This window comes from Sorex araneus, chromosome 2 (assembly GCF_027595985.1).
Source record: "Sorex araneus isolate mSorAra2 chromosome 2, mSorAra2.pri, whole genome shotgun sequence".
In the NCBI taxonomy this organism is placed as follows: Eukaryota; Metazoa; Chordata; class Mammalia; order Eulipotyphla; family Soricidae; genus Sorex; species Sorex araneus.
The window spans coordinates 135,859,286-135,874,060 of NC_073303.1; the positions used below are offsets into that span (position 1 = coordinate 135,859,286).

Sequence of the window (14,775 nt, forward strand, 5' to 3'; positions counted from 1 at the left end):
TCTGTCTCTCTCGAGGCATGTCTGTGCCTGGGGCTGGGCCCGTCTGCCAGCTTCGGGGCCCGTCTCTGCACTGCTCCCTTCATCCCTGGGTGTGCCGTGCTGAGCCCCCCTAGCTGGGTCCCTGCACCGAGAGTGCACTGGATGGCCGGGGGGCATTTGCTGTGGATGGTTTTGAGAGTGGAGGACCCTAACTGGCCAGGGGGAGCAGCAGTAAGTACTTTGGGGTACACCTTCCTGGACCCCTCTGCCCCGTCCTCTCCCATCAGGGTTTAGATTGATCAGGTTCACAGGTGGCTCTTCCAGGCTCTGATTTATACAGTCCCTGTGGCCCTCTTTTTTATTGGGGTGGGGCCAGATCCAGTCCTGGGGACCCATGTGGTGCCAGGATCGAGTCTGGGCGTCCCACATGCACAGTCCTTTGGGCTTCTCACCCCCTCCCCCTCCGGCCTCGCTGTGACTCTCTGAGAGAATCCAGCAGGGAAGGGCAGTTAGGGTAGAGAAGGGGCCACTGTGACAATGTTACAACATAGCGGGAGATGGTCACTCTGGACAAGAACTGAGTGCTGCAAGTAGGTAAAGGAACAAACATGATAACCTTCAGAACCTGCATTGCAAACGGTAATGGGGGAGGGGAGGGAGAGAGAGAGAGAGAGAGAGAGAGAGAGAGAGAGAGAGAGAGAGAGAGAGAGAGAGAGAGGAGAGAGAGAGAGAGAGGTGCCTGACATAGAGGCAGGCTGGGGTGGGAGGGAAACTGGGGACATTGGTGCTGGGAAGCTTTTTTGTTTGTTTTGCTTTTTGGGTCACACCCGGCAATGCACAGGGGTCACTCCTGGCTCATGCACTCAGGAATCACCCCTGGCGGTGCTCAGGGGACCGTATGGGATACTGGGATTTGAACCCGGGTCGGCCGCGTGCAAGGCAAACGCCCTACCCGCTGTGCTATCACTCCAGCCCCATTGCTGGGAAGCTTTGATAGAGGGATGGGTGTTGGAACAGCGTATGACTGAAACCCAAGTAAGAACAAGTTTGTTACTGTGAGCCCCTGAGTTTGATCCCTGACCCATCCCCCGTGAACACCATCCCGGTGCTCAGGGACAGGCTGCATGCCGTGAGGACAGCCCAGCCCCTGCACTGCGGCGGCCCCTGTTATGAGTACCATTGTCGGATGGCGAGTAAGAGCTCTTTACTCAGGAGCGAGCATGTACTCTGGGCAGGGCAGCGCCCACACACTCCTAGGCTCCTTCCTGCAGCAGGTCTTGAAGAAGACCCAGGCCCGGCTGGTATGGGCACGGCCCCTCTGCCCGGGCCCGGCTGGTGTGTTGCACGGCCCCTCTGCCCGTGGCCGGCCTGCTTCCCTGCAGGATGCAGAGTGCCTGCAGGACTGACTGGGTGGGGCTTCCCCTGTCTGATTTCCGAGGACGTGGGGTCTTTGGTCTGAGCTGGGCAGGGAGCAGGCGGGGTTGTTTGCTGGCTGTCAGGATTGGGCTGCAGACGTGCAGCTTCCTGCTACTGTCGTGGGTCCCCATGTGGCCCTGGGAACACCCTCTTGTGCCTGAACTCTGGGTGTCTGGGCTGCTCCCCGGAGGGGGAGGGGGAGATGAGGCAAAAGAGAGGTGGGGGGGCCCTGGGGGCTCCCGACTGCTCGGCAGCAGAGAGCCACTGCCAGGCAGGCAGAGACGAGATGCTGTTTTGTTGTCGTTTGTTTTGAAGCCAAACCTGGCTGGGCTCAGGGCTTTCTCCTGGCTCTGTGCTCAGGGATCTCTCCTGGCGGGGCTCAGGGGGCCATGTGGGGTACCAGGGATCCAATCTGGGTTAGCTGCATGCAAGGCAAGTCCCCTAACTGCCAAACTATTGCTCTCGCCCAGGAAGCAAAGGGTCTTATCAGAGGGAGGGGTGTGGGGGGATTCACAGACATGGCCCCTGGCAGCCCAGGCTGTTTGCCGCCACCTTCCTCCCCTGATTCAGTGATCTTGAAAAAAGAAACTTGAGCTATGGAAGTGGCGGAGGACCCGGGTGAGAGGAGGGTTGGCTGGCCTGGGCCCCGCGTGTACCCCTCGGTCCCCAGCCTGGGCCCAAGCAGCCCCGGCCCCTCCTGCTCTCCCAAGCCCCGCACAGGAAGCTGAGCTCACCCTCCTGCCCGCCGCCTCCCAGAAATCCCAGCCCTCTCACCCCTCCTCTTCCTCAGCCCCTGCTTCTAGGCTGTGCAGGCTCCCGCAAGGACCACCCCTGGGCGGAGCGGGCCTGGCAGAGGGGGACTTGTGCTGGTCCCCCCAGCAGGGCCCCCAGGCCAAGCTCCCAGCTTCCAGCTGCTGGGTAAACGGAGCCGCCTTCTGGGCACTTTTGGGTGTTTTGAAGTTTTTTCGCCACCCAGAGGTGCTCAGGGCTTATTTCTGGTTCTGCACTCAGGGGTCACTCCTGGCGGGGCTCGGGGTGACCATATGAGGTGCTGGAGATTGAACCCAGACCGGCCGCAGGCGAGACAAGCGCCCTCCCCGCTGTGCTGTCTTTTGTCTCTCTGGCCCCTCCATCCTTCCTTATTTTAAATTTTATTTGAGGCGCAGGGATGTGCACTCCTGTGCAAGACCCGTCTTCATGCATGCAGCGTTCCCGTAACACACCCTGAGTGTGTCAGGTGTCCCATTGTCTCCACACCCCTCCCCGCGCATGCACACACACAAACACACACACACACACATGCACAGACAAGACAGACACAGACCCACACGGACACACAGACATACACACATCCACACACATACAGAACGCCCCCTGCCCTCATCTTTACCATTTTCTCAGAGGAGAGACAGCAGCTTGGGTGAAGTGACTCATCTTCATGGGGCTGTAGGGTCCCCCGTGGCCCCTGGGATACTCTGGGACTCCACGTGTGAAGGCCTCGTAATGAGTGGCCACAGGACGAGGCTTGGAGGCCGTGTGTGTGTGGGGGGGGAGGGGCACAGAGAGGAAACCAGGCCGCAGCGGGGCTGTGGCAGAAGGAAGGTGAGATGCGGCCCTCAGACAGACATTCTGGCCCAGGCGGCACCCCTTCCCCACCAGCACAGTCATCTCGAGGTGACGCCTGCCCCTTTCCTTCTGGCCGCACCCTGCGAGGGCCTACTTCTCCGCCCCGCGCGTCCCGCCACTGGCTCTGTGCTGTCTCTGCCTGGTTCCTGGCTCCGGCCCTGTCAGGCCTCTCTCCTGTGAAGTGGTTCTTCCCGCTCTCGCAGCTCCTGCCCGCCTGCCTCCTGTCAAAGAGTCGCCTGCGCCGTGCGTTTCTGCACCAGGGCTGGGGACGGGCAGAAAGCAGCGACCTGGAGGCCGCTGGACACCCAGCACTGGCCCAGTCCAGGTCTTCTCGGACCCTCGCTCTGCAGCCACAGGTGGGCCCTGCAGCCTTAGGGCAGTTGGCAGTTTTCCCGAGACCTCCTTGCTGGGGGCTCTTCCCGCTCTGCCTGCGCTTCAGTTAGCAGACGTGTTTGCTCCGCTTTGGACACAAGGGCGTTGGGATTCCAGCAGGTTCCGTGACTGCCCCAGAGTCTATAAGCAGCACCCGTATCCCGGCCTCAGGGGAGCGCCCTGGGCACCCCCAGAGTTGGGGACGTCCCGCCACAGACCTGCTCTCAGGCAGTGCTCCCAGCTCTTAGGAGGCTCCTTCCCAAACTCAGCAGACCCCACCAGGACCCCAGTGGTGAGTGGGGGAGGATGGAAAGGTGGGGGCACCCTTCCCCGTTCCCCCTGCTTTGTGTCAGCCCCTACCTGCCGCCCACACAGCCCAGCACCAGCTCAGCACTCCCCCTCCACACACACCCCTACCTGGAACAATGGAGATTGACTCTCCTGGGGCGGGGGAAGGTGCTGGATAATTGTTCTTCAAGAAGAGAATTTTGGAGAGGAGGAATTGCATTGCTCTCAGATCATAAATAAACTCTGAGCTTGTGGAACTTCTTTTGTTTCAATTTAAGAAAATTTTTGATCTTGGGCACACCCAGCTGTGCTCAGGGGTTACTCCTGCCGGGCTCACGGGACCCTATGGGGTGCCAGGGATTGCACCTGGGTTGGCCACGTGCGAGGCCAACGCCATCTCTCTGGCTGTCCTGTCTCTCTGGCCCCGAGCCCGCAAAGCCTGCCAGGACTGAGAACCAGCTCTCTCTCTCCTGAAGGTAGAGGAAACAGTTTCGAGGGGGACGGTGGCATAGCCTGCCTAGGGCTTCCCACGCCCAATGTTACCCATCAGCCCCGGCCGCTCCCGCCCATCTCCCGTCCTGGGTTCATTGGGAAGTATGAGTGGCTTCCGCAAGGTGTGAAGGGGCCTGTCCTGGGTTCTGAGGGTGCCATTGCCACCCGGGGGTGAGACAGGCAGTGCCGGGATCACCTGGTCTCACCAGGTGTCTCCATCTGGTGCCCTTCAGGAGCCCTGGGACAGGGTATTTGAAATCGGGGGGTGCAGGAAGCCCTGGCAGTGTGCCTCTGATGGCAGGACAAGTGGCCACTGTGGGACTTTGGCTATCCCCCAGAGCCCCTCTCATTCTGTGGACAAGACATCTGAGACCACAGACAAGTTGCCTTTTTCTCCATTTGGGGCCACACTCGACAGTGCTCGGGAATCAGTCCAGGCGGTCCTGGGGGACCTTGTGCAGGGCCGGAATTTGAACCTGTAGCCACATGTAAGGCATGTGTTTTGACCTCTGTACTAGATCTTCAGGCAGTAAATCTTAATTTTGTTTTCTGTTTACTTGGCGGCCACACCCAACTGTGCTCACGGCTCACCCCTGACTCAGGGCTCCCGCCTGGCTGTGCTGGGGATTGAGCCATGGAAATCAGGAAGCTTAAGCCCCTGGTGCTTTCCAGCCTCGAGGGTCCTGTTTTGTTTTAAATGGCTGGAAAGGCAGCACAGCGGGAAGTCACTTGCTCTGCGCAGCAGACACGGTTTCGTCCCTCGCCCTGAGGATGGTCCCTGAGCACAGAACCAAGTAGGCCTGAGTACTTCTGGGTATGCCCTCCACCTAAAACCCCAAATTGTAGGGCCCCCTATTACCCCTTACCCTTATAGAGATCAGGGGCCCAGGGCAACCCCCGGCTAGGGGTCGCACGCTCAGGGGCACATGGCCGTGCCAGGGATGGTTCTCAAGGCCAGGCTCAGCCTCTGCGCTCACTCAGGCTCCCTCCCTCCCTCCCTCCCTCCCTCCCTCCCTCCCTCCCTCCCTCCCTCCCTCCCTCCCTCCCTTCCTTCCTTCCTTCCTTCCTTCCTTCCTTCCTTCCTTCCTTCCTTCCTTCCTTCCTTCCTTCCTTCCTTCCCCCTCCCTCCTTCCCCCTCTCCCTCCCTCCTTCCCCCTCTCCCTCCCTCCCTCCCTCCTTCCCTCCCTCTGTTCCTTCCTTCCTTCCTTCCTTCCTTCCTTCCTTCCTTCCTTCCTTCCTTCCTTCCTTCCTTCCTTCCTTCCTTCCCTCCCTCCCCCCTCCCTCCCTCCCTCCCTCCCTCCTTCCCTCCTTTCCTTCCTTCCTTCCTTCCTTCCTTCCTTCCTTCCTTCCTTCCTTCCTTCCTTCCTTCCTTCTTTCCTTCCTTCCTCCCTCCCTCCCTTCCTTCCTTCCTTCCTTCCCTCCCTCCCTCCCTCCCTCCCGCCCTCCCTCCTTCCCTCTCTTCCTGCCTTCTCTTCGGGACTGTCGGACTGTCCTGTGTCCTTTCTTTCATATTTATGCTCGGCACTGCTTGGGGTTTGTTCCTGGCTCTGTGCTCAGGGGTCACACCTGCTGGTACTTGTGTAGGGGACACGCAGAGCCGAAGTCTGCATGTGCAAGGCCTTACCCTGGTATTACCTCTCGGTCCCTCAGGTGAATCTTTTCAGCCTGTCTCTCTTGGATGCCCACAGTCCTGCAGTTGGTATTCTCGTGTGACCTTACTCATGACTCATGGTCTCGTCTTTCTCGCTCACTTCCAAGCAGCTTCTCCCAGCACATCTCCGCGTGGTGTTAGCTCCCAGCAGCTTCCCTTCTCTGTGGACTGCGTTTCCCCTGGACCCTGGCTGGGACATCCCGGTGTCTGCTCTCCCCAGCACCTCTGATGGCGCTCTCCCGCTGCAAGCCTGCCTCAGGACATTGTAACAGCAGAGGCTCATGCTAGCATTCTGATGCTAAGTGGCAAGGCAGGAGGTCAGATTATATAAACAGTAAGATCACAGGGTTTCATGGAAGCAAAAACAAAAAACCTTGCATGGGTTTTAAAAGAGACAGAAAAAAAGAGGAACCTGTAAGCACTGGATGTCTTGGGGAGTGAGGTTTTTTCTCCCGATAATTTTGAAATTTTCTCAAATAAGTGCACATTTTGTTATTTGGAAAAATTGCCGTGCTTTTTATTTGAGGAATGGGGCCATTGAGGGCTTTTAATGCTCCCGGGTCAGGGGGCAGCCTCTTAGCTGATGTGCCCTGCCTCCAGGGGCTGAGAGGAGAGGAAGCCATCTCCCCGCAGGTACTCCACCCCACACCCACACCAGTCCCTCCCACAGCGCTGAGTCCCTGCTGTCCCAGCTCCCTGCTCTCTCTGCTTTCTTGTGCATTCTTTCTCGGTCCCCGCCTGAAGCTCCTCCTCTCTCCTGCCGGCGGCTGCCTGGATCCAGCCCTTGCTGCTCCTCCCAAAGGCTTCTCCACGAAGCTCTCCTGCTCCACAGCCTGCGGACACAGCCCCCCCCCCCCCCCCCCCCCCCGTGTCTTATCTCACCTCTTGTACTAGACTTTTTCCAACCTGCTGTGCTCAGAGTGTCAGAGTGAAAGCAGGCCCCTCCTCTTTTAAACATGTTTATTGCTCCTCTTTTCAGAGCAATGCATGCCACAGAGAAGGTGGAAAGTGTCAGTGTCTAAGGAACCAAGTAAAGAATCCGCACGACACGCCCCTGAGAGGCTCCTGTTAACACCCTTAGATATTCCTGTGTCTCGTTCGATTTGCAATTTTGTGCCTTCTTCCCGCCTCCACACACTTGACATTATATTTTGGAAATTTCCCCATAATGTTAAATCTTCTTCAAATAAAGGCCTCAGTGTATTCCTGGGCACAGCAGCCGCAGCGTTTATTTAACTCTCCTGGTGCTGTTGGACACACGGCTGTTCTTCGGTTTTAGACTTTATCTTTGCCTAGAAATCCCTGTTCAAACCAGCGTGTTCTCACCTCAGAGGTTTCCCGTGGGGAGCTGCCTAAGCCGGGCCAGAAGGAGGAACGTTTTGGGGGTTGGTGGTGTGGGCACATCCGGCAGTGCTTAGGGCTTACTCCCGGCTCTGTGCTCAGGGCACTCGGGTGGTGCTGGGGTAGAGCCCCCTTGGCCACGTGCAGGACAAGCCCCCTGCCCTCTGCCTGGCAGGAACATTTTTAAGCCTCTTCATCCACAGGCCGATTGCTTTCCAGAGAGGATGGACCCATTCGCATCCCGCGGGTGGTGTGGGAGGCTGCCGGTTCTGTTCATTCTTGGCAGCAGCATGGCCATGCAAAAAGCTCAGCTGGCTTAATAGGCAAATATATTTTCCATTTGTATTTCTTTGTTTACTAGCGAGGGTTCACTTTTTTTCTCTTTTCATTTTACGCATTTGTAAGTCGTTTATAGTTTTACTGCTTTGAGTAACTTGTTCATCTATTTATTTTTTGTTTTTAATTTAGAAAGCCCTTTGTGAACTAAGAGTATTGTTTCCTCTGCTGTCTTTCTTGTAAACTGAGTATTTGTGGAAGAGCTTGGGGCTAGCCTGGGGAGCCTGTGTCCCGTCAGAGAGGTGAGGGTGGGATGGGGTGAATCAAGATGACGTCTCATTGGATGAAGTGTCATTAAGTGAAAGCTGTTTGTGTTCTCTAGTGATGCAAACACAGGGTTTCCTAGGACCTTGCAACCAAAGAGGACAAAAATAAAGTCTACATTGTGACCGTTCTGCTGTGAAGTCACAGCTGTTCAAGTTACAGAATAAATTATATCACTTGTGACTGTCACTGTTTGCCTTAGCACATAGAGATCTCTGGGCCGGGGCCCTGGTCGGTGCAGGGGTTAGAGGACCTGCTTGCTGGAGGCAGAGCCAGCCCCATCCCTGAGCACCAGCACAGAGCTGGGAGGAGCCTCTGGATACCCCAGGGGTAGCCCCAAGCCACTCACAGCAGTTAAGAGCAGCCGGAACAGGCGTGGGGAGGATGTGTCACCAGAGCCGTCCTGCTGCCAGAGGGCGGGGTGCACAGCTGCTGCAGGAACACTTGGGCAGGGGCTCAAAATGCCACACAGAGTCCAGGAGTCTCGACTCACTTAGAATCCCGGAGCCCGGGATCTTGGCCTCCCAGGCTCTGGCCCATCCTGTATCTGTGGGGGGTCTCTTCCTGGTGCAGCCCCTCCCCCTATGTCTCAACACGGCAGAGGGAGAACAGGAGCGCCTGCAGGTGGAGCACCCCGCATCCTGCCACTGGCAGCCACCCAGGAGAATGGAAAGCGTTCATCTGCGAGTGGGCGCACGAGTGTCCACAGCAGCATTGTCCAGGGCAGCCCCAAAGTGGGCGTGACCCAAGTATCCACAAGTGGACAAACAACACTGGGGAACTTTGTACTGTGGAATATTATTTGGCCATAAGAAAGGCTTGATGGATGGTGTGAAATAGACCCATACTGCCAAGACTGTGCAGGAGCTGGAGGGACAGTGGAGGAGTTGGGTGCAGGCCTTGCACACGGACAATGTTGGTCTGACCCCAGCACCACGCATGGCTCCCAAGCACTGAGCCAGGGGTAAGCCCTGAGTACCAGCACATGTAGCCTGCAAACCCCAAAAAGCAACCACTGCAGAATGAACATAACCTAGACATATCAGGACCCTGAGGTCTGTGGTGAAGGGGCCGAAGGGGACCGGCAGGATGAAGAGTCTCGAGTTTTCTTTGGGGGACGCTGAGTTTGACAGTCTCACCATCTGCTGAGTGCACCAAGAACCACTACTGACACACGTTTTCTAAGCGTGGCTTCGCATTCAGTGTGGGCGAACAGTACCTGAGGGAAGCCCTTCAGGAGCAAGGCAGGCAGCTGGGGCCCTCGGGGCAGTGCCAGGGACCGGCTGTGGGTCAGTCTCTAGCACGCAGCGCGGGTGTGCCAAGGACTTTGGAGACGGCTCAAGGCACCTAGGACAAATATGGGGCAGAGCTGTTTCTTTATCACTAGAATAAAGCAAAATGGACCAAAATTAAAATGATATAAAGAAGAGCTGGGCTGGGGCTAGAGCACTAGGACGGCGGGTGGCCGCTGGCCCTGCCTGTGGCTGACGTGGGTCTCATCCCGGCACCCTCCGGCAGGGCCAGGAGCAACACCTGAGTCTGGGGCCAGGAGTGAAAGCTGAGCACAGCTGGGTGTGCCCCCCCCCAAAAAGCAACAACAAAGAGCTGGGTGGTGCAGCAGGGCGAGCTCCCGCTCTCTGAGAATCAGGTTCTGGAGTGACCGTGGGCAGTGCACCTGCCTTGCCCAGCCTCAGTTTCCCCACCAGCAAAAGGGCAGTACTGTGCCAGTGACAGACCAGCCCTCTCTCAGAGGGGCGTGCACTGAAGATGAAACTAAGTATCCCCTGGCATCCCGGGCCACTGCACTCTACTTTCTGGCTGCTCTTCCTGGCTCTCATTTCATTGATGAATTGATAAATTGCTTTTGGGGCCACACCTGGCTCTGTATTCAGGGCTCATTCCCCGTGGGTCTGGGCATATGGGTGCGGGGATCTAACCGGGCTGGCTGCATGCCAGGCAAGCGCCTCGCCCCGCCCACTCTCATTCAGTCAGCCGGGGTTGTGCCAAGTGGCCACCGTGCCTTCAGGGTCAGACTGTGGATGGCGCTTCCCAGGAAGCAGCATGTTGGGCAGCACTGGGCATTGCCATGTGCCAGGGATCTGTCTCTCAGTTGGCGTGCCAATGCAGGACTCTGGCTGGGAGAGATTTCCAACTGGTCCTTGGCAGTCACAGTGGGCAGGAGAGTGTCAGAAGGTCAGTGGTATCATAGGAGGGTCTCTGGTGTAGAGAATACTGTGCATAGAGGATTCTGGAACAGGGTGACTGGCAGGCACTGCCATGTGGCTCAGGTGTAAAGGCCTGCCTGGCATGCAGAGACCTTGGGTTCAATAGGAAGGAAGGGAGAAAGGAAGGAAGGGAGGGAGGGAGGGAGGGAGGGAGGGAGGAAGGAAGGAAGGAAGGAAAGGAGGGAGGGAGGGAGGGAGGAAGGAAGGAGGAAGGAAAGAAGGAAGGAGGAAGGAAGAGAGGAAGGAAAGGAGGAAGGAAGGAAGGGAGGAAGGGAGGGAGGGAGGAAGGAAGGAAGGAAGGAAGGAAGGAAGGAAGGAAGGAAGGAAGGAAGGAAGGAGGGAAGAAGGAAGGAAGGGAGGGAGGGAGGGAGGAAGGAGGGAAGAAGGAAGGAAGGGAGGGAGGGAGGGAGGGAGGAAGGAGGGAAGAAGGAAGGAAGGGAGGAAGGAAGGAAGGAAGGAAGGAAGGGAGGAAGGAAGGAAGGAGGGAAGAAGGAAGGAAGGGAGGGAGGAAGGAAGGAAGGAGGGAAGAAGGAAGGAAGGAAGGAAGGGAGGGAGGGAGGGAGGGAGGGAGGAAAAAGGAAGGAGGAAGGAAGGAGGAAGGAAGGGAGGAAGGAAGGAGGGAAGAAGGAAAAAAGGAAGGAGAAAGGAAGGGAGGGAGGAAAGAAGGAAGGGAGGGAGGGAGGGAGGGAGGAAGGAGGAAGGAGGGAGGGAGGAAAGAAGGGAGGAAGGGAGGAAGGAAGGGAGGAAGTAAGGGAGGAAGGAAGGAGTCTGTGCAGCTAGATGCCATCGGGAGCCTAGACGCAGGCAAGCTCCAGGGTAGGTCCCTGGTAGGAATGGCCCCATTTGTCTGGAACCTTCCGGATTGGCCTGGCTTCTCCAGGAAAGAGGACCTCTTCACAAAGCCCCCAAGCAGAGATAATGTGTCTTTGATCACCAAAAAAGCACACAGCACTTTTCATTCTTTGCAGAGAAAACAGTTTTAAGAGGCCTCAATGATAAAAAAGAAAGCAAACAAACTGGTAATGCTTCTGAAAAGTCCCTCCGTGCCAGGGGCGGGCGCGTCGTTCAGGCGATTCCCGGGCGCCTCTAGGAGTGGCCAGTTTAATATCAGCCTTCCTGGATGCGTTTTCTTTCCTGCCATAATGGATTCCTTCGAGTCCCGCCGGCTGGCCCCCGTGAGGCGCTCTGGCGTCTGGGTGCTGCTGTTGTGTGTGTCCAGGCAGAACACGGAGCAGGGAGCAGGCAGGGCTGGTGCTGGCCTTCAGTCTGGGCCCTGGGACCCCCAGTGCGAGAGAAGCTTCCCCTCTGCCTGAGAGGGCCCAGCCCTGTGAGCTTGGGGTGGGCATTACTTGGGAGGCCGTCGCTGAGGCGAGGTCAGATTCCAGGAGCGAGCCCATGGGGCCTCCCACAGCCGAGGAGGGCTGGAGCAAGAATCTAGCGTAGGGGTGCGAGTGGTGTCAGGGCTGAGGGCAGGTTTGACGAGCAGATGATGAGAAGGAAGTGAATTGTGTAAGAGATGTGCGAGAGTGTGCCAGGCCCAAGCTCCATCCTGGCACCGTATGGCCCCGAGCTCTGCCTGGAGTGGGGGGTGGGGGAAGGAAGAAAGGGAAGAGGAGCCGGGCTGGGCCTCCAACACCCCCCGGGCCAGGGACAGCCCCCAGCACAGCCAGGTGTGGCCCGGAAATCAAAAGAAAAGGGAAGGAAGGGGGAGGGAAGGTGCAGTGCCCGGTGAGGGCAGGCCCCGCTACATACTGGTCTCCAGGGCGCACCCAGCCGCGCATGGCTGGGCTCGGGACTGTCCAGGATTTTAGCGCTCTGCCTGATGATGTCTTGATGCTTGGGGCCGGGCCTGGCAGGAATAGGCCATGCCAGCCACACGCTCCAGGCCCGCAAGTCTGTTTCTAGGATCAAGTGTGTCTCAAATATTGTGCGGGTTATACTGATACTGCAAAGCTGTCTGTTGTCGGTCTGAAATGAAAATTCAGATAATTCCAGCCTTCCTGCCCTGATCTTGCCTCCTGTGTCCGTGTCTCGAACCCTGGCTGCTCTCTGCGCCTGCCCCCTGCATCAATGTGTGCCTCACGGCAAGGGGACAGACTTGGTCCCAGGAGCTGAGCTGTGCACAGGGGCAGTTCCCAGGCTCTTCCCTGCCCCTTTCCTCTCCTTCCCATCTCTGCTGCTTCCTAGTCGCTTCCCCAGGACCTGGCCTGCTGCAGAGCCCCCAGGAAACCTGAGAGGCAGCAGAAACTCAGGGCGCCAGGGTCTCCCCCTGTCCCCGCCCCCCCCACACCCACCTCCTCCACTGCAGCCAGATCACGCCTCACCCCAGAGGGAGGTGCCGGGCTCCCCCGGGCTCCCAGCAGGCTCGCAGACCTGCAGGGATTCTCCTGGCCTGCCCTGGGCCTGCTCCCAGACCTGGAGGGCATCTAAAACCCGGAGGCTAAGATGCCCAATCGTGGCTCTCCCTTCCTGCAGCCCAGGGGCTGTGGGCACACTTGCACACACACTCCAGGGGGTGAGACGTGCCCCGGGAGTTGGGTGGTACAGGCCTTCACTAGGTCGTTTGTCTGCCGTGGTGAACGCTGCCCATTATCATTTATTTTCTTAATTTATTTTTTTATTGAATCACCATGAGATATTCAATTACAAAGTTGTTCATGATTGATTTTCAGTCATACAATGTTCCATCGTCTGTCTCTTCACCAGTGCACATTTCCCACCATTAGTGTCCCTGGTTTCCCTCCTGTCAGCACCACTCCCAGCCTGCTTTTAAGGCATTTCTTCTCTCTCTCTCTCCCTCTACCCCTCTATCTTCCTCTCTCTTCCTCTCCCTCTCCCCCTCCCCTCTCTCCTCTCTCCTCTCCACCGCCTTTGGAGCACTATGATTGGCAACAGATATTGAGAGGTTATCATGTACATCTCTTTACTTCCTTTCAGCACTCAGTTCTTATCCAGAGTGATCACTTCCAACTGTCATTGTCATAGTGGTTTCGTCTCTGTCCTTCTAGCCTCCCCCGCCCTCCCCATCCTGTGGCAAGCTCCCGACCATGGACCAATCCTCCTGGACCTTATTGCTACTGTCCTCGGGTATAGTCTCATACTGCCCGTTGTCATTTAGTAATAAAGCTCTTATGTCAGTTTAGTTGTTTTGTTTTGGCGCTGCACAGGACAATCTCAGGCCTTGCTTCTGGGCCTGTGCTCAGGGGATTGAACCTGGGTCATCGATCCATGTGCAGCACCTTACCCACGGTGCTCTCGCTCTCTCTCTCTCTCTCTCTCTCTCTCTCTCTCTCTCTCTCTCTCTCTCTCTGGCCTTTCCAGGGCCCCATGAAGGGGCTTGGTCACTCACTGCTGCTTGTGTGCCGTGCTGAAGATAGCCAGCAGTTGGTATTTTAACGCTTTCGCCCAAGGGCTGGGGTCCATGTTGGGTTGCAGAATCCTTCCGAGGAGGCTGCAGGCAGAATCCCATCAGGTTTTACTTACGCCTCCTCCATTTATGACATTGGCATTTGCACAGGCCCTTTAGCCCCTGACCCGCATTGTGTGTGTATGAGTGTGTGTCTGTGTGTGTGTGTATGTGTGTGTGTGTTGTTAATCTCCTTTTCTGATCTCCTTCTTTTCACTCTCAGGGCCAATTTGCTGAGCTCTTGAGCCCAGCTGTCCAGGGCCTTGCTCATGATGGCCCTTCTGGTCCAGTACCTCTCCCCACTCACCTGGCTGCTGTTCCTGCCAGAGACAGTCGCTGGCTACTAAACTTAGCCCGGCCATTTGGACCCCTATTATGTTACCCTGCCCAGGTTTACCTGGATTTGCACTGTCTGTGGCCATTGGTCTTTGTCCATGGGCCGAGTCGGATTACAGTCTGAAGGATTAGTGGGAGATGGGACAGCGGCTCCTGGATAATTACCTTGGGGCTCTGTCTCAAAATAGACCCTGACCCTTCCTCTGGCCTCTTCCTGCGCTGCCCACAGCTCCCATCCTCTCTCCTCCTCGGCGAGTTACTCCCACTCTCTCTTGCTGCATACAGAGTAGGACTCAGAACTGTTTTATCCCACATGTGGATCTGACAAACACATACAGATGGGGAGCAAGGTCCACCCCCTAAAATGTGCCTCGTGTGTTTTCAGTCTCGAGGGGTTTCCCTTCTCCCGGGGAACACTGTGAGAGCAGACCCTCACCCCCGCCAGCCCGGCATGGGACAGCTTTCTCGCTGTCTGCCATGCACCGTGTTGTGTAGCGTGTCTTTTTCAGCACTGAGTGCTGCCTTGTAGCTGTTCACACGCAGGTTGCACATGAGCATTACTTTCCCTTGCATATGGGCGGAAGTCCTTGGAATGAGGCCCTGGTCATATGTCCAGTGCATGTTTAACTTGATGAGACATGGGCAGGCTGTTTACCCAGAGGCTGCACCATCCATTTTCAGTCCAGTTGCTTCACGTTTTCTCCAGGACCAAGTGTCACCAGTTCTTCTTTTCTGTTTCTGTTTTGGAGGGGAGAGGGAGTTGGGTCACACCGACATGCTCAGGCTTACTGCCAACTTTGTGCTCAGGAGTCATTCCTGGCAGGGCTTGGGGAACACGCATGGTACCAGGGATCAAACCTGTGTTGGGCTTATGCTGGGCAAGTGCCTTAGTTGCTCAGTGCCGCTCTCTGATCCTCTTGTCTTCTCATTTTTCAGATAATGGAATGTTAACCAGTCTAGTCCTGTGTCTATCTCATTGTTGCTTTAAATGTGTCCTCTGATGGGCAGTGATGCTGAACATCTTTCCTTGCACTTATTTGTCA

General features: G+C 56.9%; 1 protein-coding gene across 1 annotated transcript in view; it reads left to right on the forward strand.

Annotated features, from left to right (window-relative positions):
- The window catches only part of ADCY5 (adenylate cyclase 5), a 138,499-nt gene that overhangs the window by 72,555 nt on the left and 51,169 nt on the right, over positions 1 to 14,775 (forward strand). The window lies entirely within an intron of this gene.